Here is a 12,415-nt window from a genome sequence, read left to right on the forward strand (position 1 = left end):
ATTGGTCTTGCCTATAGGGAAAAACATTGCTAGAAAGGCCTTTGAACATCTTGCCCATGTGTTGATGTTATCTTTGTTGGTGTAAAACCACTGCTTCGCCCTTCCCACTAATGAGAATGGAAATAGGTGGAGTAGTATGATGTCTTGAGCAACGTCCTTGATGACGATTATGCTGCTTATCTCTAGAAAATTCTGAAGATGAGCACTAGCATCTTCGTGTGCCTTTTCGCTAAATGGGGTACCTTGCACCATGTTGATGAGGCTTGGCTTGAGCTCAAACTCAAGGTTATTGGTTTTAAGTGTTGGTCCAGTGCTGAATGTTCTTAGTGCTTGGAGCAGAGAACTCACGCAGAGTCTTGTCAGTCATAGCTTTCAGAAACTAGTGTTGAGCTGCCTCTTGATTGGTTTGATTGTGATTGAAGGAATTTATTGGTGGAACAAAACCAATCCTGCAATACCCTGTATAAGATATGAACAAAGACAAAAAAGGGTAAGCCTACTAAAGTAGAGGTGCTTAGTTATGATTTCATCAATAAGTATTTGTTTGATCAATTCTCTTTGCCTTGTGCCCCTCCTCGGCAACGATACCAAAAATGCTTGTTGGCATATCTTAGCATCACCTTTTACTAGGTTGTCATCCCTAGCAATGATGCCAGAAATGCATTGTTGGTAATTATTAATGACACTTGTAAACTCAGAGAAAACCATTTATGTTAAAGTAATCCGCAAGCGCACAGATAATATACCATTGTAGCATTTCATCCGGGAGTATACCAGGTATCGTTATTTATATTTTACCACAGGGAGGAGCGATGGGTGGCTAGAGATATTGACAAATATGAATACTTATGATTAGATCATCAACTCTCATGCTTTAACTGGGGTAAGCCAAATGATAAATAAATGATAAGTGTAAGGCATTGATAGTAATCCAAAGATAGAATTAGATACTCATAAATGTAGTATGGCTAGGCAGGAGATTAATTAAGAGAAAAGATTCCAAAGTCATTTCTTATTTACTAAGTCTTTCATACACTCTAGTATATATACTTTTATCTATAGCATAACTAACTTTGTATCTAGGCATAAGGAACATTACTAAGGAAGATCAAGGACAGAGCTTGATTTCCTTCGCAACCGGGTTCTACTTATTCTACAACCGGGGAGTGTACTACAAAGGACTCAACGAGAGTATCACACTCGCAATCTACAACATGGCCCGGAATGTAGAGTGCATCTGTAGGTAAACAATATTTAAGCACAACGCTTACATAAATGTCGACCACTTAACTCACTCGAGTACTGAGCTAAGCGCTTTGAAAACATATGCATAAATTCATTATCAATCATGACTATATCAAGTATACTACCAAAGCAAACTAGGAGCATAATAAATAGAAACATAGTATTGAAATAGCATAAAGTCAAAATATAGAAGATACAATGGCTTTACCAGCCTCCAAACGGTGGATCCAGAATCCTGAGCAATTGCCCAACTCTACTTGAATCTTGCTAGCTAGCCCATACTAGAACTTTGAGAAATTGGAGATCCATTCTCTTCTCTGTGGAAACCCTAATTTCTGATCTGATAATTGAATTGAAGATAAATGCCTATGGGAGGGGGTAGGGGCAGATATATAGGGGGTAGTGCCAATTCTGGACCCTTGATCACATCAACTTGAAAGAACGATGGAGATGCAAACCCTAAGGCAGTGGCGAACCGACGTTTGAAGCTGGGGCTGACTTGTGGGGCCAAGGGGCCAGCCAGCCCCACCTGTCATCCTCTTGAGGTCTGCTTCGGGGGGATGCCTTCTAGTGTTCTTTGGAACCTTCTGGTGATATTTTCATCATGGATAAATATAGTTTAATTCTGATGATTGGGTCCACCTTGATGGTTTTCTGGATAAACCCTATTGAAAACACAGATTCACCAAAGCTCGTGTAAAATTATCAATTTAAACCCCTAAGTCTATGTTGGTGATCATTTTCATCCATTTATTCAAGTTACGTTGACGGTTCATGATGGGTGATAATTACCGTCAATAATGGCGTTGACTCCACAGACCATAGTCTTCATGTGAATAGTAACTCAATTTCATCTAATGCACACGTAGCTAGCGTCTGATGCAAGTTCGGATGCCGCACCTGACTTAGCATGAAGCCATCGAACAAAACATCCATTTGTCTGATGCTCATGACTCTCTCTGATGCGGGTTGAGCAGCTTCTTCTCTTCTTTCCTTCATCCCTTGTGAAAAACGCTAGCTCCAAAGTATGTCATATACTTGTGCATGTGAGTTATCATTTTTTCAAACCAATTTTCAAGGGATGTTAGCACTCACTAGGTACTAATGCACATGCAAGGAGTTAGATCACCTAGTGGCACTTGATAACCGTATTCACCATGAGAGTTCCCCTCTTAATAGTACTCTATCTATCCTAAATCCGATCACGCACTCTATTGCATCTTTATTGACAAAACAAAATCTCTATTTATACCTTTGCCTTGAACTCCATAGGGTTTTGTTTTTCTCTTTTTCTTTTCCAAGTCGGAGCACTTTATCACCATCTTGTGGCCATCTCCATCACCATGAATGCCATCTAGCTCCACCTTGTTGTGAACCAACCTATCTCCATCAAAGCACTTAGAGCAGAAGGTTAGTCCACTAGGTTGTCTCAATTAGCCAAAACCAAACATGGAGCTTTCGGTAAAGCACCTTGTTTTGGTAGGACTCACTATATCGATTGGGCGTACCAAATGAAGATGCACCCTATCTCACTTTACAACAACTCCAATAGACTCTTTATATCCTTCCCAATTACAGGAATAGAATTTTTGATGAAAAAATATCCTCCAATAGTCTTTTTATTTGGATCTTTCAAATATAGGCATCATTTATTCTGGATATCTCGCTAGCTAAAGACAGAGTGAGAATAATGGCTCTCTAGAGTGCGCACAAGATATAAAAAAGTTGTTGGCAGTTTCAAAGATATACAAAGTGATTTTTACTCAAATGACTCTCTAAATGATGATTTATAGAGTAAATTTTAGAAAGAGTCTTGGAGATGCTCTTATCCAAGGCTTTCAAAGATTGTGGATGTACTATGTAGGCATGTATTGATTGTTTTGTTTTCGGCTGCTTCAATGGCCACTTGGGCTAGTTTTGTCATGTTTTTTAGGGAAAACAACACTCTTTATTGATGGAGTTGGTCATAGTAGTTACAAAAGACAAAATGCAATTCTAACAGCCAGACATGCCTGCTTGTATCAAAAGAAATGAAACTCCTAGCATCAACATTGGATTTTCTATTCTCATGAGCAAAATCAACATAAAGAAAATCATGAGCCCTACACCTAATCTCCTCCATGACTTGGCCATACAGACCCATGCCTGTTCCTACAATGCTTCTAATAACATTGGCACAATCAGATGCAAAATAGATGGAGATCAACATGAGGTCAAAAGCCAAAGCTAGGCCTTCTCTGCAGGTGAATGCCTGAAAGGTCCTAAATGGCTAGAGGGGATGAATAGCCTAATTAAAAATCTACAAACTCACTAGAGCAAACTTGGTTAGACAACAAAAAGGCTATAAGCTACCCAACTAGCTACACAAGAAGGCGAGCTACTAATACACAAATATATCAAAGAAAGTAATACAAGGAGAGGTAGTGAGGTATACCAAATCGGGCAAGAGATAAATCAATCCATATGAATACCAAGATGACACCAAGATTTATCCTGTGGTTTGGTTGCTTGCCTGCATCTTACTCCACATTGTGGTGACACACTCACTTGGTGGTTCACGCACTAATAGGCATTACACACCTAGCCCTACACAAGGGTGCCATAAGAACCACCCACAAGAGAGGGTAACACAACCCATGAGCAATTTACTAGAGTTGCCTTTAGCGGCTCCTGTAGGGAATAGGCACAAGATCCCCTCACAAATCACCGATTAGAGTTGGAGACAATCACCACCCTCCACTCAGCGATCACCATTGCTCCAAGCCATCTAGGTGGCAGCAACCAACAAGAGTAACAAGAGAATCTGCAGCTCACACAATCACGAAGTGCCACTAGATGCAATACCTCAAAGCAAATGCACTTGGAACACTCCCAATCTCCCTTTTGATGAAGCAAAGATCAAATAGATGAGAGGGAGGTGTTTGGCTTAGCTCAATGGTATGCAAAGTGTGTCAAAGTGCCAAGAGTGACCTCCCATAGCTTGCCAACACACTTAATAGCCATCCCAAGGAGCTCTTAGCCATTACACTCTGTAAACCGGTCGTCGAACCAAGGCAGCGGAACTGTTTGACCACTTGGGGTCTAGTCCAATGCCCTGTCGTGTCCAACGTCGAGCCTCCACATGTCCCAACCTTTGAATCCAACCATTGTCATGCGCAATAGCTCTTTCCCTTGTGTTAGTCACCATCATCGAACTACAACAATGTGAGCATCAGAATAGTTCGTGCCAGTCTAACGCACTCCATTAAGGTTCTAGAGAGGTTTTTCCAACATTAGATGGGTCCGACGCCCCCCTGTCAAACCGGTCATGGTCTGACCCTCATGGCTATCTCATCAGCCCATGCACTCGCTCGTATGAGTAGTGATTGCATCTGGTCCAATGCTTTCTACCAACTGGCCCGACACTTCTTTCTCTCTCTCTCTCTCTATCATGCAACTAGGGTTAGTTGTTGGACTGGTCTGATGCCTACATCAAACCAGTCTGACGCCCCTGTTACCTCAAATTCGAGCACGATCTCAACATCCTTGCTCTCATGTGTCAACACCAAAGTGTCCCAAACACTTGTGCACGTGTGTTTGCATTTTTCAAAACAATTTTCAAGGGCGTGTTACCTCGCTGGGTTCTAAATGCAAATGCAACGAGTTAGATCACTTAGTGGCACTTGATAACTGCATCAACCATGAATTCTCCCCTCTTTATAGTATGACTATCTATCCTAAACCCGGTCACGCACACTATTGCGTCTTGACTGGCAAAACAAAATGGTCCTATCAAATATACCTTTTGCCTTGAGCCTATTTTGTTTTTCTCTTTCTCCTTTATCAAGTTGGAGCACTTGATTTCAATCTTTTGGCCATCTCCACCACATGAGTGTCATCTAGCTCCGGACTTGGACAAACCTATCTCATCTACACACTTAGACATAGGGTTAGTCCAATAGGTTTCATCAATTAGCCAAAACCAAACTAGGGATTTCAACGCCTCAGTTATTTCTAGTTTAGTGATTCCATCAAGGACCACTCCCTGTGCTCCTAGAAACTTGCCGGTCGAGTCTCTAGCTATAGCTGCCACTAATGCCCTTCTCAAGTTCTTAGAAAATAGCTGCATCTACATTCACCTCCATGCATCATGTTGGTGGTGGCAACCACTAAGGACTTCGAGTCTAAACTTTTGCCTTTGCTGCTTGGGTCAGCTCGACACTTGAAGTTTAGCAATATATTTATTGACAAAACTATGTGCCAATAGCGGTCTTTGAAATATATTTTCATAGATTGCCTTCCTTCTTGCATACCAAATTGCCCACATAGTCACCAACACCTGTATGAGATCAACATGGGGCATTCTTGCTATTAGATTCGCCAACCATCCTCTTGAGTTCTCCTCTTGCATCTCACTAAGGTGTGCAACGATTTCCTCGCTCTCCAATGCCCACACACATCTCGCCTTGTTACACTCAAGCAAGGAGTGTTTCCAAGAATTAGGGGCTCCACATAAAGCACACCAGCCATGGTCCACCATGTTCCTATGGTGAAGAACGTCTACCAACAACAATGAGTGCTTTGCAAGCCACCAAAGAAAAACTCGCACCTTTGAAGGAACCTTGACTTACCACAAAGATGACAACTCCTTCTATTCCTCTCTTTTATTTGATCTTGATGCATTCTTCGACAAAGCACGCCTCATAATGAGAATCCTATATGCAGAATGTACCATGAAAACTCCCATCTTGTCATGATGCCAAGCCTAAGAATTCAGTTGGCTTCGATTACACAAAGGGATGTTCAAAATTTAGGCAAATTCAGTACCAATTTAATCCAAAAAATTATTAACATCATGTTTGTGACATCAGACATGTGCATGTGTGACCTAAGTGCAATAAACATGATACTGATCATGATTTTAATCATAGAAAATAAAAGACGGGTTGCAATAGTAGCATACCCAGCAGCACCAGAGCCGGTGCTAGTTGACATAGCATTTGGTGATGTAGTCATCCCGCTCAATGCCATGCAGTAAGGTTGCAGTGCCAATCACCTCCTCTGTCGGAAGAAGAGGCCAAATTGTTGGGAAAGAAGAAGAAGAACGAACAAGCAATTACGTGGAAGACACTCCCTAAAAACCTAATTGTCGATCTCCGCCCAAGCAGATGAACTTGTGATCAGTGCCGGTTTCAGAGGTCTGCTCTCCCCACTCCTATGCAGATAGGTACCAGGATGGGGATGACAGAGAGCAGCACAACAACAGCGTGGTTGTGATCTTGGCTATGTGTTCTTCCCTTGCAAACAAGAGAAGCCGTCCCCTTTTTATGCAACAACAGACAAAGAAGAAGAGCTAGGCACAGAAGAGATAGCAGTCATCATAGTGCATCTATTACCAGTAACTTATGAAACAGATAAATCAATTGTTGGTTACTAGTAACAGAAACCACTAAGACATCATGACTCACTACCATATAATGGTCATCATGCACTTGGCACTCGTTAAGCCATCAGTTACACCAGCAACATAAAGGACCATGCTTATTACACCTAGCATTAACCATATTCTTGGAATTATTCTTTTATTTAATTATTCAATAAAAATGGGAAGGTCTAATTAAATCCAACAATCCCCACCAAATTCCAAGACATAGAAAACTGCTCTCAGTTCTGCTGATGTTTGATATACTAGTTTTTCAATGGAGATTATTAAGTTGAACATCCATCTAGAATAGAGGTTACAGTTTTTTCACAACTAAACAGTGGACTATGCCATGAATTGATAGTTTTGTGCGAAATAATTTTCACCTAAGTCCTTTACTGATACAAAGTTGCCTAAAGCATCCCCTTTGGTTGGAGCATATGAGTTAACTCCTGGGCCTTTCATGAGTACCTAGAGATTACCCACATCTCATAGACTATGACTAGTAGTGGAACTCATATAGGTGTGTTTCTACTAAGATGTCCTGTAGGTCGACGTATCTCTACTTAAATAAGCCACTCGGATCACATTAAGGTATAAACTAACCTGCCATATTGTAAACATATGGACCTTATTATAAAGGATCTCTCCATCACAGTCAACCACTAGCTTATTTCACCATCCTACTTTACAGGATCTCTGATCACATAGTACATGTTACTATGATTAAATGACTTCACATGGATCTCAAGACCATCTCTCTCGATGCACCATCTATCATATTACGTGATAGACCCTTTTGTGAACTGATCTACCAGATTCATAGATGTATGGACATAGTCCAACGCTGTTACTCTAGAGTTTCTCAATTTACTAACAGATTTTAACTACCTCTTTACATGTCTTTTTGACTTCATGTTATCCTTAGAATTGTTCACTTTGATTATCATAGTTCATAGAAATAGACGCTATTGGTTTTTCAACTACCAGTAAATCAATAAGGAGTTCACGAAGCCACTTAGCTTCAACTATGACGGTATCTAATGCTGTGAGTTTTGCTTCCATTGTTGACCTCATTAAGATGGTCTACTTGCAAGACTTCCATAAAACAACACCACCTCCAAGTGAGAACACATATCCACTTATGCGTAAATCCCATCAGCATCAGATATCCAGTTTGCATCACAATACCACTCTAGTGCCCTCGGATACCTGGTATAGTGGATGCCATAGCTCACAGTCCCTTTTAGATAGCACGGTACTCTCTTGAGAGCACGCCCATGATCATCTCCCGGATTTGAAATAAATTGGCTAAGTTTGCTCATAGCAAACGAGATGTCATGCCTTGTTGCACTGGCTAAACACATAATTGGACCAATAATTTAAGAGTATCTCAATTAATCCCGTGCTATTCTATGGGTTTTCTTTAATAGCACGCTTGGGTCATAAGGAGTTGGAGTAGGTGCGCAGTCACTATATCCAAAGCGACTTAGCACCTTTTCCACATAGTGGGATTGCACGAGTATTACCCCCACCATTTCCTACTCTAAGTAGCTTTATGTTAAGAATAACATCAGGCTCTCACAAGTCTTTCATTTCAAAGTTCTATACAAAAAGTCTTTCACTTCATTAATCACATTAATATTATTTCCAAATATTGGTATATCATCAACTTATAAGCACAAGATCACACATTCTCCCCACCATACCGATAGTAAACATATGTATCAGCTTCATTCACACTAAAGCGGGCTGATATTAAAATTCTGTCAAACTTTTTATGCCATTGCTTAGGTGCTTGCTTTAGGCCATAAGATTTACATCACCTTTCTCTCTTGACCATTTGCTACAAATCTATCAGGCTGGTCCATATAGATCTCCTCCTCAAGCTCCAAATTTAAGAAAGTTGTCTTAACATCCATCGGATAAACAAGAAGACCATGTGAGGCAGCCAAGGAAAGTAACACTTGTATAATCATCAAATGGGCAACTGACGAATAAGTATCAAAATAATCTTTTGCCTTCTCTCTGGGTATAGACACAAGCCTCGCCTTATACTTCTTAATAGTACCATCAGGCCTAAGCTTTTTCTTGAACACCCATTTATATCCTACAGGTTTACACCCATAAGGACGATCAACAACCTCCCAAGTTCCATTAGAAATAATAGAGTCCATCTCACTCTGAATAGCTTCCTTCCATAAGTTAGCATCAAGAGATGAATATTCCTCTTCTATGGTTTTAGGAGTGTCATCCATGAGGTATATAATATAGTCTTCACCAAAAGACTTTACAGTCTTCTATCTCTTACTCTTTCTAGTGACTATATTATTATCCTCATGATTTTCCACATGGGTTTCAACATCAGCGTGTTCTATCGGTTCATGCAGCTGTGGAAGTGTTATAAAATGATCACTAGAAGTGCTAGGTGTATTTTCATAGAAAATTCACTCTAAAAATGTAGCATTGCTAGATTCCATAATTATACCAATATTCATGCTAGGTACTCCAGAATTTATTATTATAAATCTATAACCCACGCTGTGAATAGCATAACCGAGAAAGACACAATCAACAATTTTTTGTCCAAGCTTTCGCTTCTTGATAATTGGCATATTCACTTTTGCCAAACAACTCCATGTCACAGATAAGAAAGATTTGATCTCTTCTTCTCTCATTCCTCGAATGGTATAATTTTTTTGTTCTTTGTGGGCACTCTATTCAGGACATGACACGCCATCAAAATTGCATCAGCCTATGATTCCTTAGATAGTCCCGTTGTCTCTAACATGGCGTTAACCAACTTACTTAGAGTGTGGTTCTTTCTCTCGACAATCCTATTGAATTATGGTGAGTATGGCAGTGTCCTCTCATGAATAATACCATGCTCCACACAAAACTCAGGAAATTCATTTGAGAAATATTCTCCCCGCAATCAGATCCCAACTGTTTAATTTTCTTCTCAAGTTTGTTTTCTACCTCAATTTTATAGATCTTAAAATAATGTAACGCTTCATCTTTTGATTTTAACAGATACACATAGCAAAATCTAGTACAATCATCTATGAATGTCATGAAATATCTTTTTTGTCACCTTTGGTGAACTCACAATTCATTTCGCACGAATTGGAATGAATTAGTTCTAAAGGTGCTAAGTCCCTCGCCATAGCAACCTTGTGAGACTTGTGAGGTTGCTTCGATTGCACGCATACGTGGCATTTAGAACCTTTGGCCAAATCAAACTTTGCGATTAAATCCATACTAGCTAAGCGAGTCATGCAACCGAAATTTATATGATAGAGATGTGAATGCCAAACATTTGTCTCATTATCATGTCTCACATGGTTCATAGAATGAAAACAAGCATCGGTTAAAGACAAGCGGAACAAGCCTCCGCTCTCATAGCATTTACACACAAAGGTTCCATAATTTGAAAATATACACTTATTGGACTCAAACACAAGTTTATAGCCATCTCAACTTAGCAATGAGCCACTAATTAAATTATTCCTTGTTGAGGAGACATGATGCACGTTCTTTAATTGCACGATCTTTCCCGAAGTAAGCTTCAGATCAACCGTACCAGCACCACAAACAACTGCACCTACTCCATTCCCCATCAGCAAGGAGAAAGTCCACCTGACCTAATAATATGAAAACAAGAAAATGTTAGCACACACATGAATATTAGTGCATGTGTCAACCCATCAATCAGGTAAACGACAAACAGAAAGTAAGAAATTACCTCTATGTTCCTTCATCAGCCTCAATCACGTTTGCAGACTTTTCTTAGGACTCCATTTGCTCTCCTTGCAATCCTTAGCATAATGCCCAAGTTTGCCACTGGTGTAGCAATTGCCTTTCTCCTTATTCTTCTTCTTGAAAGGAGTAGTGGTCTTTTGTTTAAGATCTTGCCTGAATTTCTTCTTGTGGTAATTTTGAGGATTTTTCTGCACCACATGGATGCTAGAATTCTCTCAACAACTTTCTTACCATGGACATCTTTGCTCTGCCTCCTCTTCAATATCCAAAGATCCAATGAGATCAGCAATGCCAAACTCTTGTCTCTATGTTTTAGAGAAGTAGCAAACTCGGTCCAATTCTGTGGCGCAGCCCACTACAGACTTCGGCGGCGGCACACAACCAAAATTCTCGAGTTCTTTCAATTTTCAATAGTGTTTGTATCTCATGAGCATGTTCTACTATAGAACGACCATCAACCATCCAATAGTCATGAAACTACGCCATGACATACAACTCACTATTAACATCAGAAACTCCATATTTTGGCTGAATGCATCCCACATTTTTTCTAGTGGAGGGAGTCATGTATGCATCAACTATGGTGTCCCCTAGAATGCTGATTATTGCCCCGTCAAACATAGTATCAGCCTCTTAGAACACACGCTCCTCATCAGGGGTATGCGGTCCTATTGATCTACGTTCGACAACAAAATAGCAATGCATACTGGTCAACCACAATATGCATCTCCGACACCACCTCTTGTAATGTGTGCCCTAAAAACATTTGGTTTCAGTGCATGCGCAAAGCCAGCTACCGAAAAATGCCTATCAGACTTTTGAATTATTAGAAATTTAGGCAAATTCAGTACCAATTTAATCAAAAAAATTATTAACACCTTGTTTGTGACATTAGACATATGCATGTGTGATCTAAGCGCAATAAACATGATACTGATCATGATTTTAATCATAGAAAATAAAAGATGGGTTGCAACAATAGCATACCCAGCGGCACCAGAGCCAACGCTAGTTGACATAGCATTTGTCGATGTAGTCGTCCCACTCAATGTCATGTAGTAAGGTTGCAGTGCCGATCACCTCCTCTGTTGTAAGAAGAGTCCAAGTTGTCGAGAAGTAACAGGAAGAACAACGAACGAGAAGTTACGTGAAAGACGCTCTCCAAAAACCTGATTATCGGTCTTCTCCCGAGCAGTTGAACTCACAATCGGCGCCAGTTTTAGAAGCTTGGTCTCCCTATGATTCCCTAGATAGTCCCGTTGTCTCTAACATGGCGTTAACCAACTTACTTAGAGTGTGGTTCTTTCTCTCGACAATCCCATTGAATTATGGTGAGTATGGCAGTGTCCTCTCATGAATAATACCATGCTCCACACAAAACTCAGGAAATTCATTTGAGAAATATTCTCCCCGCAATCAGATCCCAACTGTTTAATTTTCTTCTCAAGTTCGTTTTCTACCTCAATTTTATAGATCTTAAAATAATGTAACGCTTCATCTTTTGATTTTAACAGATACACATAGCAAAATCTAGTACAGTCATCTATGAATGTCATGAAATATCTTTTTGTCACCTTTGGTGAACTCACAATTCATTTCGCACGAATTGGAATGAATTAGTTCTAAAGGTGCTAAGTCCCTCACCGCAGCAACCTTGTGAGACTTGTGAGGTTGCTTCGATTGCACGCATACGTGGCATTTAGAACCTTTGGCCAAATCAAATTTTGCGATTAAATCCATACTAGCTAAGCGAGTCATACAACCAAAATTTATATGATAGAGATGTGAATGCCAAACATTTGTCTCATTATCATGTCTCACATGGTTCATAGAATGAAAACAAGCATCGGTTAAAGACAAGTGGAACAAGCCTCCGCTCTCATAGCATTTACACACAAAGGTTCCATAATTTGAAAATATACACTTATTGGACTCAAACACAAGTTTATAGCCATCTCAACTTAGCAATGAGCCACTAATTAAATTCTTCCTTGTTGAGAAGACATG

Source organism: Miscanthus floridulus, chromosome 5, assembly GCF_019320115.1.
Source record: "Miscanthus floridulus cultivar M001 chromosome 5, ASM1932011v1, whole genome shotgun sequence".
Classification (NCBI taxonomy): Eukaryota; Viridiplantae; Streptophyta; class Magnoliopsida; order Poales; family Poaceae; genus Miscanthus; species Miscanthus floridulus.